Below are 22796 nucleotides of genomic sequence, written 5' to 3'. Positions count from 1 at the left end.
TATTATTTTTAAGTGTGTTAGTGGCTGGGAAATTAGAATTTTTTTTATTTGGGGGGGGGGGGGGGGGGCGGCAATCTTAAGCTTTGCCTAGGGTGCCGGGCAACCTTGCACCGGCCCTGCCTATAGGATACACTGTAGTCCTAGCTTCTCACTCAATCTTTATGGTTCTCAACGTGTAATTTCTTCCTTAGTCTGACGTTAACAGTTATTTTGCTTCCATCTTCATAGAACATAATCAATGTTCACGGCCAAAAAGATGGGAAAAAAATATTGAAAGTCCAAGAAAACTTTGGAGAATGGTCTGTTCCCAAGTGCAATACAAATATTGACTGTTAAGTCCGGAATACTTTGCCACTTTGCCCACATTGTAAAGCCCATAAGGTCATATCAAAATGTATACCACATGATCTAATGTACAACAAAGCCTTTAAAGTTATAACTATTATTTTTGTGTGGATGGACAGAGATGGGTCCTTTAATGAAACTATAACAAGCCCCACAACCATGACAGCAGAATCAGCCTTTAAAAAAAAAAAGATATATAGAAAAAGTGGAGATGTTGCCTATAACATCCAATCACATTCTAGTTATCGTTTATTTAGTACATTCTACAAAATGACAGCTAGAATCTGATTGGTTGCTAAAGGCAACATCTCCAATTTTTTTCAAACCCGCAGTTTAGTAAATACCCCCATGGTCTCTCAAAATTAATTCAGCATTAATTGAAAAAATACCATAACCAGTACTCACATCAGAGACCTCACCAGTACTCTCTGTTAACCGCATACCACAATTCCCCACGTCTCGATAATGTTATACTCACAGTAATTCCTCTATCCTGCATGTCTCCCTAGATAGAGTTGTCGCCAAATCATAGAAGTCAGGACCTTTTAGACAATTATTAGACAGGTCAAGTATCCTCAGGGACTGGTTATCTCTTATTCCACATGCTAGCTGGGAGCAGGAACTGTCTGTTAGCATATTGCCATTCAAACTGTAAGAGAAGATCAGAATGAAGATTGTGTTTTGGTATATTTACTAAACTGCGGGTTTGAAAAAGTGGAGATTTTGCCTATAGCAACCAATCAGATTCTAGCTGTCATTTTGTAGAATGAAATAAATGATAACTAGAATCTGATTGGTTGCTCTAGGCAACATCTCCACTTTTCAAACCCACAGTTTAGTAAATATACCCCTTGGACTCTTTACCACCAAGGATACCTTTTTCCATATAACAGCATATGTAAATGTAGAAATAATGTACTCACAGGTAACCATATATAATAATCCAGATACTATTCAAGAATAATAGATAGAATGTTAGCAAAAGAATGTACAAAGTTTATGGCAAGTAATCTGTCCTTTATGTACAATGTTTTGACCAGCCCACCGGCCTATTTCAGAAGTCCTGATTGCAGTAAGTGAAAAACGATGCTCAGTTTTCAGTGTAGATGGTGAATAGCCACCTGTCATCTGTAACTGGTATTGGGGCGGATATTCACATGTTGTATTTATTAGTGTTGGTAGCCTTTTAGTCAGGGCAAGGACAATTTTTTTCATGTCCGAATGAGAAGTTGGGGCCTTAATTGGCACAAGTTATTGAACACCAATTTTCAAGTTTTTTCCTTTCCTTGTGTGTGGCACATGTTGTTTTATGGGGTTTGGGTGTAGACCTGTATGGGCAACTCTCTCCCCAAGTCATCGGAGGCTTTCTCCTTCTGGGGGAGCTGCAAAACCAGTTGCCCTAGCAAAAGCTTTGGACTTACTAGAAGAGAAAGGGGTATGTCCAAACCTTGCAGCAGAGGTGGGCCCAAAGACCCTTTCCTCCTAAGGGACCCTTTGGTATCCGGAGGTCGGGGATGTCAAGGAACCCTACCTAGTTTTGGTGATGGGGGAACTGAACACCCTTGTCCCTCTCTGGGTCCTTTTGACTCCTGGGCTACTGGGAGGAACAGGGCCTTTTCCCTTTAGTGAAGGGTCCACAGTCCCAAGCCCAAATTCTGGGGTCTTGTTTAGGTTGGGATCTTGGCCCTCTCTATGTTGTGGTCAGTAGAATTCCCTTTCTGTAGGACAGTCACTGCAGACCACTTTGTGACTAGAACTTGGGAAAAATGATAGATAGATAGATAGATAGATAGATAGATAGATAGATAGATAGATAGATAGATAGATAGATAGAACCATATGCAAAGGCAACATAACATTGATGATCAGACATTATATACTGTGTCAGGGTGGGGGCCCAAATAGAATAATATAACTAATAGATATGTATGTACATGATTTCCCTATGACAAAAGTGTTCTAAAAAGTTTCATCTGTCCACCCAGTGGAAGGTAACAAGGTTACCCCACAAATGCTTTCAGGAAACTCATTTAACATATGCATGTCACAACCCTCCTTCCTCCTGATCAACCATGATCCCTTCGACTTGGAGCCGACAGTTAAGATCATGTACAAGCACGTAAAACACTAGCTAGGAAGGTTTAATGTGAAAAATATGCAGAAAATATGAACTTCAAAGCACATTTCTTCATATTCTTTGCTTGGAAAATTCAATGTGCCAATTTGTACTTAGGGGCAGACAACGCATAAGGTGTGCGAAATATAGATAGCCACTATACAGAGAAACCACAGTAGTCAAATATCTTTCAGAATGATTTCTGCTATTGTTATAATTCCATCATATTTGATATGTAAATGTTTGGGAGGATATGAACGTTTTTTTTGAATAAGGAGTTATGTCTCTGTGATATGTCTGAGAAAAGTTATGGAAGGGAAAGCATTTTGGACTATTTTTGGACAAAATATGATAGACACCCGGGGACAATTCCTCCCCCATGTTAGAATATACACTACCCCTTTGGAAGCCCTCCCAGTAAAACCTGTTTATATACTCTGCTATGAGAGTGCAAATTTGTCAGCTCTTGGGACTCAGTCTAATTGATAGACTTTCCATTTCATTTAGCCTTGTCCTAGTGATATACATAATGATACATAAGTGTTTATTGTCTATAATTTCATCCCATTTGTTTTTGTGACTGTACTGCATTTATTTTTTGCATGTCAATGATTATATGTCCTTTTTTATTATATCCGAATGCCCTGTACCATTGTATATTAAATCTACAGTTTAATAAGTTTTCTCCATGATGCTCAAAAGAATCCTTTAGCCTTTTATGAAGACTATTGCTTGACCTTGTTGACCATTTGAATACTGGTTTGTGCTTTCTTAACCCGTTTGCAACAAAGAGTATAACGTGTGCACACAGGTTAGTTTGTGTGACAGTACCTCGGGGTCCTATTGCCCTGATTCAATAGGTGGTGGCAGATCATAAGTGTGCATGGGTGTGAGAGAACTATTTGGGGGTGATTCAGCAAATCTATAACCTGTGTGATATTATTATTATTAATTATTAATTTTTATTTATAGGGCGCCACAAGGTGTCCATGGCGCCGTACAGGGACAAAAACGATTTACAATACAAGGTGAGACAGCACAGTACAGTAAACATAAAGCACAGCAACTCAGTAAGCTCAATGCACAGCTAGTGAGGGCGGGGGAAGTATCCGCAAATGACGGGGCCCAAAAGGAGGGTGCGGAAGACAGGGAGACCCCCAGAGGGGGGAGGAGGGCCCTCGAGGAGGAGGGCAAAGTAGCTGGAGAGCAGAGTTAGAAGTGGTGGAAACAGGAGGAGAGATGGCCCTGCTCAGAGGAGCGTACAATCTAAGGGGAGGGGTGGACAGATGGAGAAACGCAGGCGAGAGAGGGAGAGTAGAGGGACGGAGGCAGGGAAGGGGAAAGAAGGGGGAGAGGCAGAGGATAAGGTAGGTTGTTAAGTGGGAGACTGGAAGGCTTTAAGAAAAAGGTGGGTTTTTAAAGCCCGTTTGAAACTGGACAGGTTAGGGGAAGTTCTGATGGAGGGAGGGAGCTTGTTCCAGTGGAGGGGGGCAGCGCGGGCAAAGTCTTGGATATGCGCGTGGGAGGAGGTGATAGTAGAGTGCAAGATTGATTGCTGAAATCTTGCATCGCTAGATAAATCATTTCAAATGTCTTCTCACGGTGCAGGGATAATGTAATAATGACATGGCATTCAAGACACCCTGTCACCCGCATACAGCCAATTTCACCCATGGCTCCTGGATTCAATATACAATAATATACATGCACACAAGTAGCACAATCCTCTTTCCATATGCAAACACCACTTTAATAGTTTTTTTAACCTTCCCTCACATACCATCTCTGTCCCCAATACAGAGGACTATTCCTCACTAATACCACACCACCAACCCGGAACACACCAAACACATCATACCAAGTCCACACCCACCCTTTACTCCCGCTCTCATTGGACGCAAACTCACCCCCTCAAACTATATAAGAATACTGATGTTGCTGGTTAGCAGATCACTTGCTGATATGAATACAGAGACTACAGGGTAATGTTCCAAGTGTGTCTATGTGGTAAAGGGGGATGCTGTGATTGGTTGGAGTGGCATTAGAAGGAGAGGCTATATCTGTGCGGAGTTTGCATGTTCTCCCCGTGTTTGCGTGGGTTTCCTCCGGGTGCTCCGATTTCCTCCCACAATCCAAAAACATACTGGTAGGTTAATTGGCTGCTATCAAAAATTGACCCTAGTCTGTCTGTGTGTGTGTGTATATTAGGGAATTTAGACTGTAAGCTCCTAGGGGGCAGGGACTGATGTGAGTGAGTTCTCTGTACAGCGCTGCGGAATTAGTGGCGCTATATAAATAAACGATGATGATGATATCTAGGAGCAATATCTGTGTCCACGACAATACCCTAGTTTGTGGGAACAACTTTGTTTTAGTCGTGTGATTATCTTTCTACCCCAATAACTGTCAGAACTCTTAGGGAAGGTGTTTTGAGGACCTGGTAATTTTAATAAAATATATATGTGTAGTGGTTTAATATTTTATTGCTTCTTTTTTTTCATCATAGAAATTAAATAAATAGCACATGTCAGACACTGTTAATCAGTTTGTTTGACATACTTTAAATCAATTTACCAGATCACATTTACTCACCGTAATTCCTCTATCCGGCATGTTAGACTGGACAAAGCTCTCGCCAAGTTACAGAAGTGAGGACCATCCAGATTGTTACCAGACAGGTTAAGTGTCCTCAGAGACCAGTTAGTACTTACGGCACGTGCCAGTTGGGTGCAGGAACTGTCTGACAGCATATTCTTATTCAAACTATAAAAGAAAATCACAAAAGATTTTTTGGAGAGTTTTTTTCTGTTTTTGCGGCTTGTAACTATTATAAATGAAAACTGAGAAAAATAAACTGATGCACAAAACAATTGTTTTTTAAGTTTTAGAAAGATAGTAAATTGTTACGCCATCCTACAGAATATTCAAAACAATAAATGAACTGATTCTGACAAACGAAACTTTAGATAATGCACCCCCCATCCCTGTGAAATATAAGAATATTAAAAGTGACGAAGGAGACCTATAACATATAACAGTATGATTAAAAATATAAACAATGCACTTACGCTTAACCGTATATAATATACACAAGAACTATCGAAGATTATTGATACAATGGAATATGTGACAATATGGACATTCTTTATGTATGACATTTATTTATTTCGACTGCCCACTGGCAAATTTCTACTACATTCTAGATGTCCAATACCGGCAGAAAATAAAAGATAAAGAGGGACCAAAGTCGAAAAGCTAATAGCAGTGCCCACAGCACGCTGATGCACTAACGTGAAACGGATCCAGGCACCAAACTCCAAAGCAATACAAATTTAGCCCTTTGCCAAAGGGAAGCAGTGTCTTCCCAAAATGTCAAAATAAATTCTTGGAAATTAATAAAGTAAAGAATTAAGTGAAAATGAGACATGGGCAGGAGACTCTGGAGGGGGGAAATCAAAGCGTGTTAGGGTGATACAAATATAGGAATTTATAGAGGAACAGATAAGTTGAGAATAAGTGAGAAATGAAAAACAAAAAAGAACAGAGTTCATTTATGGCATTAATACACCAAATGTGTGTCCAAAAGTAAATTGGAAGGATGCAATAAAGCAAGATAAGTAGGTAAACACGACCCACAATTAGTGTATCTGACAGACGATTATTGTAGATAAGTGATGTGACATCACTGATATCCAACTCTCCAGACACAGAGAAGAGAAGACATACATTGGCGACCTTATGGCCCATCATAAATTAGCATATATATATATATATATATATATATATATATATATATATATATATATATTTATATTTATTATATTTTAGGGTTTTCTCCTGCGAAAAACACTAATAGTTCAAAGATTTCACTTTAGCCGCAGGCCTTGATGACAAGCCAGAGGAGATGCTGGCAGCCACGATAGGAGGATTGTGAGTGCCTATTTGTCACGCGCCGGAGCTATTACTTATCGAATCTACTGTCTGGCACGCTCCTCCTGCTCCACTGTCCGTTCGAAGTGCCGGCTCCTGTGCTACAATCCCACACTGTACAACAGGAGGCACATAGCCCTTTAAGAGTTCTGAACTTGTGGTCATGTGATTAGTATCCAGAGGTTCAGCTGTTTAAATTTGCTCTATGCATTGGCTCGTGACAGAGTATTAGGCTCCACAACGTCAAGGGCACCTCATTATATGCAGGTCCTACACTGACCTATATGCTTTAAACACCATTAAAATGCATCGAATTTTAACTGCACAAGCCTGTGTCAGAGCAACAAGTTGCATCCCTGACTCCTGCTCCTTGCTCCCTGTGTCTCCCTTGGTCCTCCTACTATATCTCAGTCTTCGAGTGTACCAGATTCGGCTTGATCTCACTACTCATTTGGATTCTCCCTTTGGTGTAGCGGACATCTTATATTGCGTACCAGACCTGGCTAGACCTCACTACCCTGCTTGGATTCTCCTTTGGCATGACGGACATCTGATAACGTTTATCAGACCTGGCAGTGCCTCACCAACCTCTGAAAGGATCCTCGCTGTACATCAGACCCTACCCCAGGTACCCTTTTTATATTACCCTGCTGTTGGTCTATCCATTCCTCACGTCTGTAAGCTCAGTAGGGGCCGCAACCTGCAGTTTCTCAGCAGCCAAACCCATTCTGCCTTGCGACAGTTCTTGGTGAAGACCTGAGAGCCTGTTAGACTCTGCGCCCTACTGAGCTGGTGCCAATACAGACTGAGGGACTCCCCTGGGCACAACAGCTCATAGCTCTTAGGGAGCTGGATTATTAGTGGACATATCCAACACAGTTAACCAAAGCTAAAACAAATTGTAAACTGGGTTTTGAGGAATGCATACAGCTATAGAATTAGAAAAAGTCTTAAATAGAAGAAACATATTGAGGAACTTGTACCTCTTGCCTCATACATGTATGGAACATTATTCTAGGAGTGGACATTTTTATTTATGACGGTCGCTGGACACCCAAAATTTATATGTAAGTGGTCACTCTGTTTTATCAATAGATGTTTGCAGTTTTTAATGCAAGCCTATTCTATTTCATGATAACATCCACATATGCGATGACCCCAGCTTGGTACTAGTGTGGGCTAATGATTTCAGTGATACGCTACAATTGGGACCGGTTATGGCTCATATGTGGTTTACACAGACTGAGGATTAATCGGACTACAATGCATGACCACCACGCATGTGTAACAGATTTGAACTATAAGTGCTTATTACATTTTGAGTTACTTGCCATCCATCACCTCTCTAATTCGTTGATATTATTTGTTTACTTTTCTACATATTGTTGTGGAGCTTGATGTAGAGCCCATACTGCTAGACACAGGACATCCAGATCATCGCCGGCTCTTTTTGTAACAAGTTATTATGTGGACACTGAACGCAACAATCCTTCCAACTGGTTGGTAGAAGCATTGTTACTTATCATCATTATGTATGATGTCATCGGATCATTGTCAGAGATTAAGCGCTGTACATTATATTTCATTATAGAATTAGAATGGATACAAAATAAACAAACTTACATCAGGTTTTGGATCCTGCACTCATGATGAACTAAAGCAGATGTTATTAGGTGAATATGGGAATCCTTCAGGCCAGTTGCTGGAAAGCAAATGAATAAGAGATTACACTATGCCAGTGAGAGTAAAGGTTTGCATATCAGATACAGGGTGGGCAGCACGGTGGCTAAGTGGTTAGCACTTCTACCTCACAGCACTGGGGTCATGAGTTCAATTCCCAACCATGGCCTTGTGGAGTTGTATGTTCTCCCCGTGTTTGCGTGGTTTCCTCCGGGTGCTCCGGTTTCCTCCCACACTCCAAAAACATACTAGTAAGTTAATTGGCTGCTATCAAATTGACTCTAGTCTGTGTGTGTGTGTTAGGGAATTTAGACTGTAAGCTCCAATAGGGAGGGGCTGATGTGAGTGAGTTCTCTGTACAGCGCTGCAGAATTAGTGGCGCTATATAAATAATTGATGATGATGATGATACAGGGTGTTGGCCATAATGAGCCACCAGAAAGGTATCACTGGGCAACAACTTAATTCCATCATCTGATATTTTATTAATGATGGTGGAAAATACAAATCTAGTTCATCTTCAACCATCCATTGATGATGACCCCTATCCATCAAACTACCATATGATCATCATCTGAGTCAAGATTTCTGTTGAAACGTCCAGACAATGAGCAGTTATCATAGCTTCTGCTACAACAAGCTCTCTTTTCTCAAAGTTCCTAAACTGAACTAGACAAAAAAATAGCAATTGGGCCTACCATACATTTTGAATATGATACCACATGTATACAGTCTTACTTGATGTGCTTGATAGTGTGTAGAACAGGTGCCAGTCTCTCCCAGCCCTCACTCTGAATATTGCACTTCTGTAGATCAATTGTTTCTGTCTCTCTGCAGGATTTGAGAACAAAAGCCAACACTGTGCAGTCCATAGGTGTAAGATTATTAAAGCTGGAAAATGTAAAACTTATATTTGATCCCACAAATTCTTCTACTAGAATCCTATTCTGGGACTCAAAGAGGTAGACAAATATATTAAGAAATTTCCCCATATCAATGTTTCCATCTTTCCGGACATCAGCAAGAGTTTTCTGTAGCCAAATGGTTACGGCTTTCAAAGCTTCAATGGAAAATTCTCCTAAACATTTCAAGATGGATCTGGTAGAACTATTCAAAAAACCACAGAGAAAGCGGAGGAAAATTGCAGTTCGTCCATCTGTATATAACTCAGCTTTATTAATGGAACTCTGCAACTTCTCAGGAGAATAGTCCAGATAATGGACCAGAGCAGCCAAAAACTCCTGGATGGTGAGATGTAGGAAGGAGAAGGTCACATTAGGAGAGTAGCCAGATTCTATCATAAAACTTGACGTGAGATGTGAGGAAGTGTCTACATTGAATGATCCCAGATCTCATTCATCAAATACAAGAATGTGATTCATTACTCCAAATTCTGCCAGCCACCCAATAGATGTCATCAGTTCCCGGGCACCATGGATATCCTGGCTGTGATTGGACAGAATGTTGGCAACAAAAGTCACAAATAGTTGTGTCACCGTTTTTGGCAGTGATGACATCAGCTGCTCACTGTTAGATGGTTGGGCTTTGAAGCACATTGATAATACTGTACAGATGATCCAGCAGTACGATGGGATGTAACAGAAAGTGTATAGTGTGTCATTATGAAAAGCCTTCTGTGATAATTCCTTATTTTGGAAAAAAATGTCAAAGTACATTTGTCTTTCTTTAGGAAAGAATCCCATGATTTCAGATATTCGTTGAAAAACATTAGTATCAATTGATGTTAGTTTAGTTGGCCGACTGGTCATTAATATAGAACAGCCATTGAGAAGAGACTGTCTTAACAAACTAACTACAATCACACCAAGAGTTTCTATCTGTTTTATATTACAACACAAATGAGTCGATGTGAAATCCAAATCTTGATTATTTTCATCTAAGCCATCAAATATAAAGAGCAAATTTTCTGGATCCTCTAAGATGTTTCCAAGCTGACCCTGAAGATATGGATATTGTTGAAGGATCATCGTCTCCAAGCTGACCTTATCCAGTCTATTGAGTTCCCGGAATTTGAAGAAGAAGACAAAAGCAAATCTCTGATAGAGTTTTCCAGTCACCCAGTCATAGACAAACCTCTGCATCAGTGTGGTCTTCCCTATTCCCGGTACCCCGCTCACCATCACTACACTTGGCAAACATTGTTTTTGGCGAGACCACCGAAACAGTTTATTAAGAGCTATATGTTCCATCATAAGACTTTCTTTTCTCATTATATCCTCATGGTTTCTCCCAGTCTCTATGAGCTCGTGCTGAGAACGATGTCTGAAGTTATTGGTGGTGACAACAATCATGTTCACATAACGCTCAGTAATGTAGAAACTTTGTTGTTCCTGCGTAGACCTCGGGGGTCTGTGCTCCACTAAATACTGAGTTTTCTCCAAAAGATATTGCTTGTGCTTTTCCTGAATACCTAAAAATGAAACAAAGCAGAATATAAATCCAGACACAACATAACAATAAAGTTCATGATTCATGATGTATGTTTTTTTTCTTAATCCAAATTGCTTTTCACTTTAAAGTAAAATACTTACCATAATTATCTTAAAATCTATCCATCATTATATGTTGTTATTGCTTTATAGAGGAAATATAAAGAAGAGTAAACGGGGGTTATTTTGAGAACAATTTTTAGTGTTGTGTAATGATGTATTGTGCTTGTTTTATATTGTATGCTTGTATTGTGTTTTCAGGCTTGCTGGCCACATGTATTTCTATAAATTATCTTACTGTTATGAAAGGACAAACCTGCACTCACTGCCTCGTCTGGGAGTTATATGCTTAGTGAGTCTAGAGGCGAGTATCAATAGGGGATGTTCAATCCCCTCCAGTTCAGACTATATCCACAAAACTAAGTGCTACACCCTATGTTGGGTTTCGTGTTGGACTTGGTGTTATAAATATCAATATTATGTACAACTAATCAACTCTTGGGTTGTGTGGTATAAACCTAGAATATAAGTAATGTGATTCCCACCTTTTTCAAAAGATTGTCTCTAGTTGGTGGGTTTCAAAATCAATCACCCAGTCCCTCTATAACGTCATAAATAAAGTTTATACAGGTCAAGGTTTTTAGTTCAGTATCACATAGGGAAATGAATGAAGATTATCACAATAATTATTATTATTATCGTAGATTTGTAAGGTGCCACAGTGCTCCACAGCCTTGATGCTGGGATGCAGGCTTAAATGTTTTGGTCAAAATATGAACCAATACCTCATGTTTTCCTTTTGCTAGATGCACACAGATATGCAGTGTTAAGAATAAGCGCTGACCACAACTGTCTTTTTGTTTGTATACATATAGTACTTTAATATTGCTATGCAGTTGGTACCATATATAATATGGGATATACCGAGCACCGGCTTATTTTTTCTCTAGTTATTTAGAAAGCCTATTGAAATTTTTAAACTTCATCCTTTCCCTACACCTGTGTCAACTATTACACCAGAAGAACAGATTATATTACAGAAAATGAATACTACATGACTACGTTACCCCCACTCATATCCATAATTTGATCATAGAGATGAATATTCCTAGGACCATTAAATAGTACCAGTGGAGGTGATGGCTTGTTGGAGTCACTTCTTCTGTGACCCATAAACAGATCTGAAGGTTAATATGATGTGTCAGAGGTGTATTGATTGATTATCTGAACTAATCTTTTGTGAACATAGTTCCTACTTGGCATGTCACCATATACACCCCCACAGAGCTGGATTAAGGCTTTGGGGGGCCCGGGGCACTTAAGACAGGGGTGCCCCTAAGATCTAAAATTAAGGCAGTGCGGTTCCCAAACTTTTGCAGTTTGCAGTTTGCGGCACCCTTAGAGTCTCCATAATTTATTCAAGGTACCCCTCCAAAATAATTACTGAGCAGTCCCGTTTTATAAGTAGTTGGGTCAAAATAAAGTAATGAGTATTTAGGTCAGGACAGAAATACTTTGTAAGTTGTTTGCAAAAATAATACACATAAATCTATGGGAAACTAATATTTTTATATTTTTTCTCTATTATATTTCAAAGAATAATTTACAACTAACTCACACTGTGCCCTCCTTCATCTCCACACACTATGTGCCCACCTTTATCTCCACACACTCTGTGCCCTCCTTCATCTCCACACACTAAGTGCCCTCCTTCATCTCCACACACTCTGTGCCCTCCTTCATCTCCATACACTCTGTGCCCTCCTTCATCTCCACACACACTGTGCCCTCCTTCATCTCCACACACTCTGTACCCTCCTTCATCTCCACACACACTGTGCCCTCCTTCATCTCCACACACACTGTGCCCTCCTTCATCTCCACACACACTGTGCCCTCCTTCATCTCCACACACTCTGTGCCCTCCTTCATCTCCACACACACTGTGCCCTCCTTCATCTCCACACACACTGTGCCCTCCTTCATCTCCACACACACTGTGCCCTCCTTCATCACCACACACACTGTGCCCTCCTTCATCTCCACACACTCTGTGCCCTCCTTCATCTCCACACACTCTGTGCCCTCCTTCATCTCCACACACTCTGTGCCCTCCTTCATCTCCACACACTCTGTGCCCTCATTCATCTCCACACACTATGTGCCCACCTTCATCTCCACACACTATGTGCCCTCCTTCATCTCCACACACTATGTGCCCACCTTCATCTCCACACACTATGTGCCCACCTTCATCTCCACACACTCTGTGCCCTCCTTCATCTCCATACACTCTGTGCCCTCCTTCATCTCCACACACTCTGTGCCCTCCTTCATCGCCATACACTCTGTGCCCTCCTTCATCTCCACACACTCTGTGCCCTCCTTCATCTCCACACACTATGTGCCCACCTTCATCTCCACACACACTGTGCCCTCCTTCATCTCCACACACACTGTGCCCTCCTTCATCTCCACACACACTGTGCCCTCCTTCATCTCCACACACTCTGTGCCCTCCTTCATCTCCACACACACTGTGCCCCTCCTTCATCTCCACACACACTGTGCCCTCCTTCATCTCCACACACTCTGTGCCCTCCTTCATCTCCACACACTCTGTGCCCTCCTTCATCTCCACACACTCTGTGCCCTCCTTCATCTCCACACACTCTGTGCCCTCCTTCATCTCCACACACTCTGTGCCCTCCTTCATCTCCACACACTCTGTGCCCTCCTTCATCTCCACACACTCTGTGCCCTCCTTCATCTCCACACACACTGTGCCCTCCTTCATCTCCACACACACTGTGCCCTCCTTCATCTCCACACACACTGTGCCCTCCTTCATCACCACACACACTGTGCCCTCCTTCATCTCCACACACTCTGTGCCCTCCTTCATCTCCACACACTCTGTGCCCTCCTTCATCTCCATACACTCTGTGCCCTCCTTCATCTCCACACACTCTGTGCCCTCCTTCATCTCCACACACTATGTGCCCACCTTCATCTCCACACACTATGTGCCCTCCTTCATCTCCACACACTATGTGCCCACCTTCATCTCCACACACTCTGTGCCCTCCTTCATCTCCATACACTCTGTGCCCTCCTTCATCTCCACACACTCTGTGCCCTCCTTCATCGCCATACACTCTGTGCCCTCCTTCATCTCCACACACTCTGTGCCCTCCTTCATCTCCACACACTATGTGCCCACCTTCATCTCCACACACACTGTGCCCTCCTTCATCTCCACACACTCTGTGCCCTCCTTCATCTCCACACACACTGTGCCCTCCTTCATCTCCACACACACTGTGCCCTCCTTCATCTCCACACACACTGTGCCCTCCTTCATCTCCACACACTCTGTGCCCTCCTTCATCTCCACACACACTGTGCCCCTCCTTCATCTCCACACACACTGTGCCCTCCTTCATCTCCACACACTCTGTGCCCTCCTTCATCTCCACACACTCTGTGCCCTCCTTCATCTCCACACACTCTGTGCCCTCCTTCATCTCCACACACTCTGTGCCCTCCTTCATCTCCACACACTCTGTGCCCTCCTTCATCTCCACACACTCTGTGCCCTCCTTCATCTCCACACACTCTGTGCCCTCCTTCATCTCCACACACTCTGTGCCCTCCTTCATCTCCACACACTCTGTGCCCTCCTTCATCTCCACACACTCTGTGCCCTCCTTCATCTCCATACACTCTGTGCCCTCCTTCATCTCCACACACTCTGTGCCCTCCTTCATCTCCACACACTCTGTGCCCTCCTTCATCTCCACACACTCTGTGCCCTCCTTCATCTCCATACACTCTGTGCCCTCCTTCATCTCCACACACTCTGTGCCCTCCTTCATCTCCACACACTCTGTGCCCTCCTTCATCTCCACACACACTGTGCCCTCCTTCATCTCCACACACTATGTGCCCCTCTGCATCCACTATATATATATCATGCAGGACCCTCTATTTTATTAATCATTATTAAAGTTATTATCTAAGCCTGCCACTTATATTAAAGCTTTAATTGGATTACATAAATATGTTTTTATATATATATATATATATATATATATATATATATATATATATATATATATATATATATATATATTACTATTTTATTCAAACTTTAATATAAGTGGATGGCTTTTACTTTACCAATGATTAATAAAATAAAATCTGCCACTCTGGCATTGGCGTTGCCAGTCTAATATTAATTTTTAATGTATATTTATTGAAAAAACATAACTGATCAAATGAACATATACATTTACATATATATATATTTACATATATATATACATACACCAGAAAAAAAAATATATATATATGTATACACACACATCAAGCAGTCAAGTAATAATCATGCTATGAAGGGTTTTCTTAAATATGTATATACATAAGATGAATAATCATAATCGTATATACATATTTAAGAAGATCCTTCCAAATGAATGTTATTCTAGATATATTTAATTATATAGAGAGTAGGCGACTCACCTACTCTCTTCATGCCGGGGAGGAGCTGCAGCCATTTTGGCCATTTTGGATTGTTCAAGCGTGCGCGGTGCTGCTGACACAGAGTGGTCGCATGTGTCAGTGGAGACAGATGCGGCGGCCAGCAGGGTCTCCACTGACACATGCGACCACTCTGTGTCAGCAGCACCGCGGCTGCTGTCAGCAAAGGCGATCATGCACCCAGCGGAGGGCCCTCAGAGAGAGGGGGGCCCGGGGCACCTACCCCCTGTGCCCCCCCCTTAATCCGGCCATGCACCCCCACTTTGACCACTGTCTTGGATGATATATTGTTAGATGTGTTGTTTGCATCACTTTTTTCAAAGGTCGTACTGTAGGTGGTGAAGAACTGGCAGCCATGGAACTGATTGAGCACATGTGGCTCTTTTATTATTCCCAAATGATTAACAAAACTTTTTCTTGTCTCATATTCACAAGACATTTAGATGACCATGATACACTTAAAATCCAAGAAACTTGAAACTTGCTGAAACAATTTGCTTTTCTATACTGTAATACATTGAAACTCAATATTCTGTAACAAAATAGTAGTCACCAAACCATCACAACCAAATATCATCATATTGCATAAGTATGAAGCACCTTTCAGTTCTGGGGTCAGGTAGTGTCCAATTTCATCCAACAGTATCTTCTCTACCAGAGTGTTCTCTAAATGCAAGAAAATACCTTATTGCAACACATGTTAAGTTAACAAAGATAATAGTGTAAGGTGCTTTTAAGTGAATTCTGAAAACATTACTGTATTTAACCTTTTTTTTCTGGCTCTTCTGGTTTATATAGCGGTTAATAGAGATTTAGACCATCAAAATATTTATAGCAGCACAGAGTATATCAGGAGATGAGTGATGGGTTAGTGAGGACAGGGCTGCATGTGACAGGGGCAGTGACATGATGTGAGGAGGGGAATGGAGGCAGCAGGAAGCCACAGACTGAGAGTTATATAGTGGAAGGAGCAGGGTCCTCCAGCAGCACAGAGTATATCAGGAGATGAGTCATGTGTTAGTGAGGACAGGGTTGCATGTGACAGGGGCAGTGACATAATGTGAGGAGGGGAATGGAGGCAGCAGGAAGCCACAGACTGAGAGTTATATAGTGGAAGGAGCAGGGTCCCCAGCAGCACAGAGTATATCAGGAGATGAGTCATGTGTTAGTGAGGACAGGGCTGCATGTGACAGGGGCAGTGACATGATAGGAGGGGAATGGAGGCAGCAGGAAGATACAGACTTAAAGTTATATAGTGGAAGGAGCAGGGTCCTCCAGCAGCACAGAGTATATCAGGAGATGAGTCATGTGTTAGTGAGGACAGGGCTGCATGTGACAGGGGCAGTGACATGATAGGAGGGGAATGGAGGCAGCAAGAAGCCACAGACTGAGAGTTATATAGTGGAAGGAGCAGGGTCCCACAGCAGCACAGAGTATATCAGGAGATCAGTGATGTGTTAGTGAAGACAGGGCTGCATGTGACAGGGGCAGTAACATGATGTAAGAAGTAAAATAGATATAGCATAAAGGCTTAATTAAATAATTGTAGAGTCCACATGGTTCTAGCATGAATTGATTGTGTCACGTTTCAACACAATCTACACAATTCACCTTTTAGTTACATGTATTTTGTGCAGCACAAAATTAAGCTTATTCTCCGAGACCATGATGACGTGATTTTCATTTTCCCCACCCACTGCGCAAACTGCATCCTCGTGCAGCAGGAGAAAGACAATCTAATGATTGTTTAGATTAAAATGGTGCTAATTATCGTGAATGGTGATATGGGTTAATTGGGTTATGGGTGGTAGGGAATATAGATTGTATGCTCCGCTGGAGAAGGTTGTGATACAGGATTAAATATTCTCTGTAAAGTGCTGCTTAGTAGAACATGCTGTATAAATAACTGGCAAATTGGGAGTAACAATGCGAATGTAGAGATGGAGTGTTGGGGGTATATTTATTAAGCTAAGGGTTTGAAAAAGTGGAGATGTTGCCTATAGCAACCAATCACATTCTAGCTGTCATTTATTTAGTGCATTCTACAAAATGACAGCTAGAACTTGCACTTTAGTAAATATACCCCTTGGTGTCAATTGGAGACATTTATTGAGTTGAGTGATCCTTTGGGTGGTAAACAGTGTCCTATGTGGTCTACTTACCTGATTCCTGTGCGAAGTTGGATGGATCAGGTATAGTTGTGTGGGGTCCTGGTGGCTGTCGGTTCAGCTTTGTCTTCAGGGGAGGGAGAGCTGAGAAGGAAAAGGGAGAGAATGTAGCCTAAATGCAATAAGTCACTTACCACTTTATGTACACACAATTTAGTTTTACCTCACATCAAATAAGCACTGTGTGCCCTTTCCCCCTCTCACTCACCAATCATTCACCATCCATCCCAGCTACTCTCATTACTACCAAGTGCCATCCTCTCTTCACCCAGTAACCAATCATACACACTCCTCCATTCGAGCAATTTTTTTTATACCTTCTTCTCTCTAAAGATCATAATCAGTGACTGAACACCAAAAGAGACCTTCAGTAAAATCTGAGTGTATATATCACAGAGCTACTTACCCATCCCTGTGCCCAGGCTTCAACAAGCCATCACCACTATATTACTATCAACCCTGCTTACTTCAATATATCTTATTATCATTACCATAAGGACTGTAATTGCAAAAGAGGCTAAATACTTTCCATGATCTGGCAAATGCCCACTCCTGCCATCCTCATGAAGAAACAACACAGCCGACCACCATCTACCAAACACCACCTAGCTGGCACTAATAAAATATAGACCACTTTCGATTGGCCTGCTGGAAACAATTACATAAACTGGGTCCATACGTCTAAACCAGAGATTATACCAATGTGACAGCCCACTGGCTCAGATGTGAGTGAAGAGAGATTCAACACTGCCTGTGGGCTCCTGACCTGCCAGCGTTCCTTGTGTGCTCCTGACCTGCCAGCGTTTCTAGTGTGCTCCTGACCTGCCAGCGTTCCTAGTGTGCCCCTGACCTCCTAGCGTTCATAGTGTGCTCCTGACCTCCCAGCGTTCCTAGTGTGCTCCTGACCTGCCAACGTTCCTAGTGTGCCCCTGACCTGCCAGCGTTCCTAGTGTGCCCCTGACCTGCCAGCATTCCTAGTGTGCTCCTGACCTGCAAGCTTTCCTAATGTGCTCCTGATCTGCCAGCGTTCCTAGTGTGCTCCTGACCTGCCAGCGTTCCTAGTGTGCCCCTAACCTGCCAGCGTTCCTAGTGTGCTCCTGACCTGCCAACGTTCCTAGTGTGCTCCTCACCTGCCAGCGTTCCTAGTGTGCCCCTGACCTGCCAGCGTTCCTAGTGTGCTCCTGACCTGTCAGCGTTCCTAGTGTGCTACTGACCTGCCAGCGTTCCTATTGTACTCCTGACCTGCCAGCGTTCCTAGTGTGCTCCTGACCTGCCAGCGTTCCTAGTGTGCCCCTGACCTGCCAGCGTTCCTAGTGTGCTCCTGACCTGCCAGCGTTCCTAGTGTGCTCCTGACCTGCCAGCGTTCCTAGTGTGCTCCTGATCTGCAAGCGTTCCTATTGTGCTTCTGACCTGTCAGCATTCCTAGTGTGCTCCTGACCTGCCAGCGTTCCTAGTGTGTCCCTGACCTCCTAGTGTTCCTAGTGTGCTCCTGACCTGCCAGCGTTCCTAGTGTGCTCCTGACCTGCCAGCGTTCCTAGTGTGCTCCTGACCTGCCAGACCAGGAATTATCAGGCTACACAACCTCATCTCGAGCTCACTTTAAGAGCCATTTCACCAAGACTGGATGCCTTTAACCTCCCTACCCTTCCTTCCCACCATTTACTAACAAGATCTCCGCTACCCACTCTCTCATGCGCTGTGGACCCTCCTCATCCCATCCAGTCCCTTCCTACCAATCTTCCATATATATATATATCATTATGTAAAACGGTCCACGAGACCTACAGGTACCTGTGCGAGTGATTTCATCCAATACTGTGAGTAAGTTAGGATGAGGGCAATCGGCCCTTAGAGCATACAGACATTTCCAGAATCCTATCACAGCTTGTCTTCCTGCTTCAAAAATATCTTGTACCAACGTCTCAGCAAATACAGAGTCACCAAGGTCCTCTTTTATTGCCAAATACCTCTAGATGGAAAACAAGGTTAAAAAAATAATTGTATAGATACTTTGCAAAGAAAACAAACTGGACACTTAATAAGTATGTGAGACGACTACCACCAATATGGTAAGGAAACATTATGGACCTGATGCTGAGTTAGAGTTATGCCAGTTTGCGCAAAGTAAAATAGTCTAATTGGTTCTGTGCATGTCCAGAAATTATTATTTTTCTTTGTACGTGAGGACAGCTGTTCCTGCCGTACGCGAGTGGCTTTTTCAATTTTGTTCACACCTAATAGCTAATGCGCATTTCGCTATCAAAGCAAATGTTTTAAAACATGAGAGTAAGTGTATCTGAGATAGAGGTGACGTATATCTGGCACATATGTTATGGATGTAGACCTGCACGCATCGTGCGATTTTTTTTTTAACTTGGCATATGCCCACAATTGCATTTTTATTAGTGAATGCATTCTACATCTTCAGATGCATTCAAGCTCAACATCTGGCCTATAGGTCATTATTATTTAGACATTATACGCAGAAGGAATTGGCACTCTGTTACCATAGCAATTTTCTCATTTTGATAGTCGGTCAGATATTCTGTAACTACTTCATGCATTAAGTAATGTATGGCAAAAAACGTTATGAGACACCGGTGGAAGGCCTGATTTGGTATACAGGTTTGCATTTTGAGAGTAAGACAGAAGACAGATTTGGCACACATAAAAGCCGATCACACTGGAGAGCAGAGTAGGGGAAACCACAAGCATTGAACACAAGAGGAAGTTGCTATTTATACGCACAAACAGTAAGCCATAAACAAGGTAACCACCATTGATACAGCATTGGCCAGATGATGTGGACACAATTCATGGATGCCTACAGTGATTGGAAGTAGAACTTATCAGGAAAAAAAATTAAATATTCTAAACCAAGAGACAGAGGGCACGTGATTTTTTCCTACCATGGAAATAAAGTTCCTAGTAGCCAGTCATGGTCTAAATTAGGTTATTAAAAGAGCTGGACAAGTGAACCATAAAATATGATGGGCAGGTAAAATAATGTCTAAATAGAACTATTAATAAAACTTATCAAAACGACGGGGAAGGCACGAGAGGAATCCAAAATCAACGTGACTGGGACTTTGTCAGTTCACTAGGAGCAGGCGGATAAAGATTTCATAAAGCAAAATAAGGTTGTACTCCCAGATATTCCAAGGAGAACTGACAAAATATAACATGATATTGTCGCTCAGCCTAGCAAAAAGGTAAACCTTAAAGGGTATATTTACTAAACTGCGGGTTTGAAAAAGTGGAGATGTTGCCTAAAGCAACCAATAAGCTTCTAGCTGTCATTTTGTAGAATGTCTAAATAAATCACAGCTAGAATCTGATTGGTTGCTATAGGCAACATCTCCACCTTTTTCAAACCCGCTTAGTTTAGTAAATAAATCTCACTGATTACCAGAAAACTAAAAGGAAGCTATACATAATAAAATAAATAAAATGCTAGAGCCTGATGTAAGCAATGAGAATGAGCGTTGAGGCATCATTATGTTTGCCCCAAACCCGATGGTGAAATTAGATTATTCAGTAATTGCCGCAAGCTTAATGCTATCTATAAATGTTTTGCTTATCTTAGTTCCATGGTTGAAGAATTGAAAGGGGCCCGAGTTCAAAATATATTGGCAACCTAACAAAAATATATTGGTAAATACCATTTACAAAAGCAAGGAAAAAAATGTTTTCCACCGTTGATGACCTCATCCAATATAAGGTCTTATCTTTTTGGTTACATGGCGGTACTGCCACCTTACAAAGAATGATGGACAGGATTTTAAAATCCCAAGTATGTTATGAAGCCTGTGTCATTCCACAAACAACAGGGACATACAAGGGAGACAAAATAAATGCAGACATGAAAACAAAGGGTATGGAGGACCCTGCTCATTACAGAGCTTACATTCTAAGAGGGCACAGCTGAAACAAGAGGAGCGAGTGTGGCTCAGAGTGGAGATTGGGACACTTGTGAGGGTGCATTAGTATGAATAGTGTTATCTTAGATAAGGTCACGTCTAAATAAGAGATGGGTTTTCAAAGAGCATCTAAAGATTTGAAGGCTGTGGGAAAGTCTGATTGAGCGTGGTAGGGAATTCCATAAGTGGGGAGCAGCACGGGAGAAGTCTTGTAGGCGGGAGTGAGAAGTGGTTACCAGAGACGAGACAAGGCGAAGGACAGAGGTAGATCTAAGAGGGCGGGAGGGAGAGTATTTTGGTAGCATATTGAGTAAGAAAAGAGCGTATTCTTTCAATGTTTTTAAGGTGTAGGCAGGACTGGGAGAGAGACTGGATAAATTTATTAAATTGTTAAGTGTTGAGTTTATTGCTCTACTTTCACTACAGCTGTGTGGTTTGGGATTACTATGTACTTTAAAGAAATGTGAAGATTATTGAAATATTAACATTTATTAGTAAATATAGTAAGCGTTCCCACACCTCTAGCTGGAGTTTAGTCCAGACTTTCAGTTCACCGAGGAAACGGCGAGTGTTCAAGGACTCCACAATGTAGATAAGATCATCTTTGAAGTATTCATATAGTATCCTCAGTGCTGAATCTTCATGTTGCTCTAGACGCTCCTGTAACTCTATGTCATATATATAAAGACGGAGAAGAAAATATGTCATCATTGCTAAGAAATAATGATCATAGAGCTTTAGCAAAAGTTCAGCAGATATAAATAATAAGAATCTGGCAAATCTATTTACTAAGATTTGGTTATCTAAGCGCTATACAGGTTTACTCCAAGGTCCATTAATGAAATGCTACTAACAATACAGATTTGTTATAATTCATAGCAAATGCTCATGTGAAGTTTCCCCAAGCTGGACTAATGTACAGTAAGTAAATATCTTGTTGTTTTGTATTACAGTGCATCTGTTATATATGTATGATGTGAATCAGTAAAGCACACAGTTTAGACTGTAGTGTCGCTAAGATGAAGCATTGAATTGGGCAGCATGTTGGCTCGGTGGTTAGCACTTCTGCCTCAGAGCACTGGGGTCATGAGTTCAATTCCCGACCATGGCCTTATCTGTGTGGAGTTTTCGTGGGTTTCCTCCGGGTGCTCAGGTTTCCTCCCACACTCCAAAAACATACTAGTAGGTTAACTGGCTGCTATAAATTGGCCTTAGTCTCTCTGTCTGTGTGTGTATGTTAGGTGATTTAGATTGTAAGCTCCAATGGGACAGGGACCGATGTGAATTAGTTCACTGTGCAGCGCTGCGAAATTAGTGACGCTATATAAATAAATAGATAATGATGATGAATTTTCTTTATTATGACCGGTTTCTGTTGAAACTGATTAAAATGTGGATTATCTGTATGTTTTACTAGTCACAAATATATAATTTTGAGTGTAAAGCACAGAGTAGCACTGACCTTTGGTGACCTTTGTAGCCGATTCACGGGGCTTCTCCATTGCCCAACAGGATAAGCAACCAACGCTTATGAGTACATAGATAAACTTCTCTGTGATGAAACAATCTGTAGTGCAGGTACAATGACTGGTATGAGAGATAGACAGCAGAGAGGAAACACCGTGCAAAAGAGTAGGAAATGAGT

The 22796-nt window shown here is 41.9% G+C and overlaps 1 protein-coding gene and 1 pseudogene across 1 annotated transcript in view; both read right to left on the bottom strand.

The window, feature by feature from the left end:
* Positions 1 to 22796, bottom strand: part of LOC142108566 (NACHT, LRR and PYD domains-containing protein 12-like) — a 154417-nt gene that overhangs the window by 34775 nt on the left and 96846 nt on the right. The window lies entirely within an intron of this gene.
* On the bottom strand, positions 8036 to 22653 carry LOC142108945 (NACHT, LRR and PYD domains-containing protein 12-like; annotated as a pseudogene).

Source organism: Mixophyes fleayi, chromosome 12 (assembly GCF_038048845.1).
Source record: "Mixophyes fleayi isolate aMixFle1 chromosome 12, aMixFle1.hap1, whole genome shotgun sequence".
Lineage (NCBI taxonomy): Eukaryota > Metazoa > Chordata > Amphibia > Anura > Limnodynastidae > Mixophyes > Mixophyes fleayi.
This window is presented reverse-complemented; position numbering and strand designations above follow the sequence as displayed.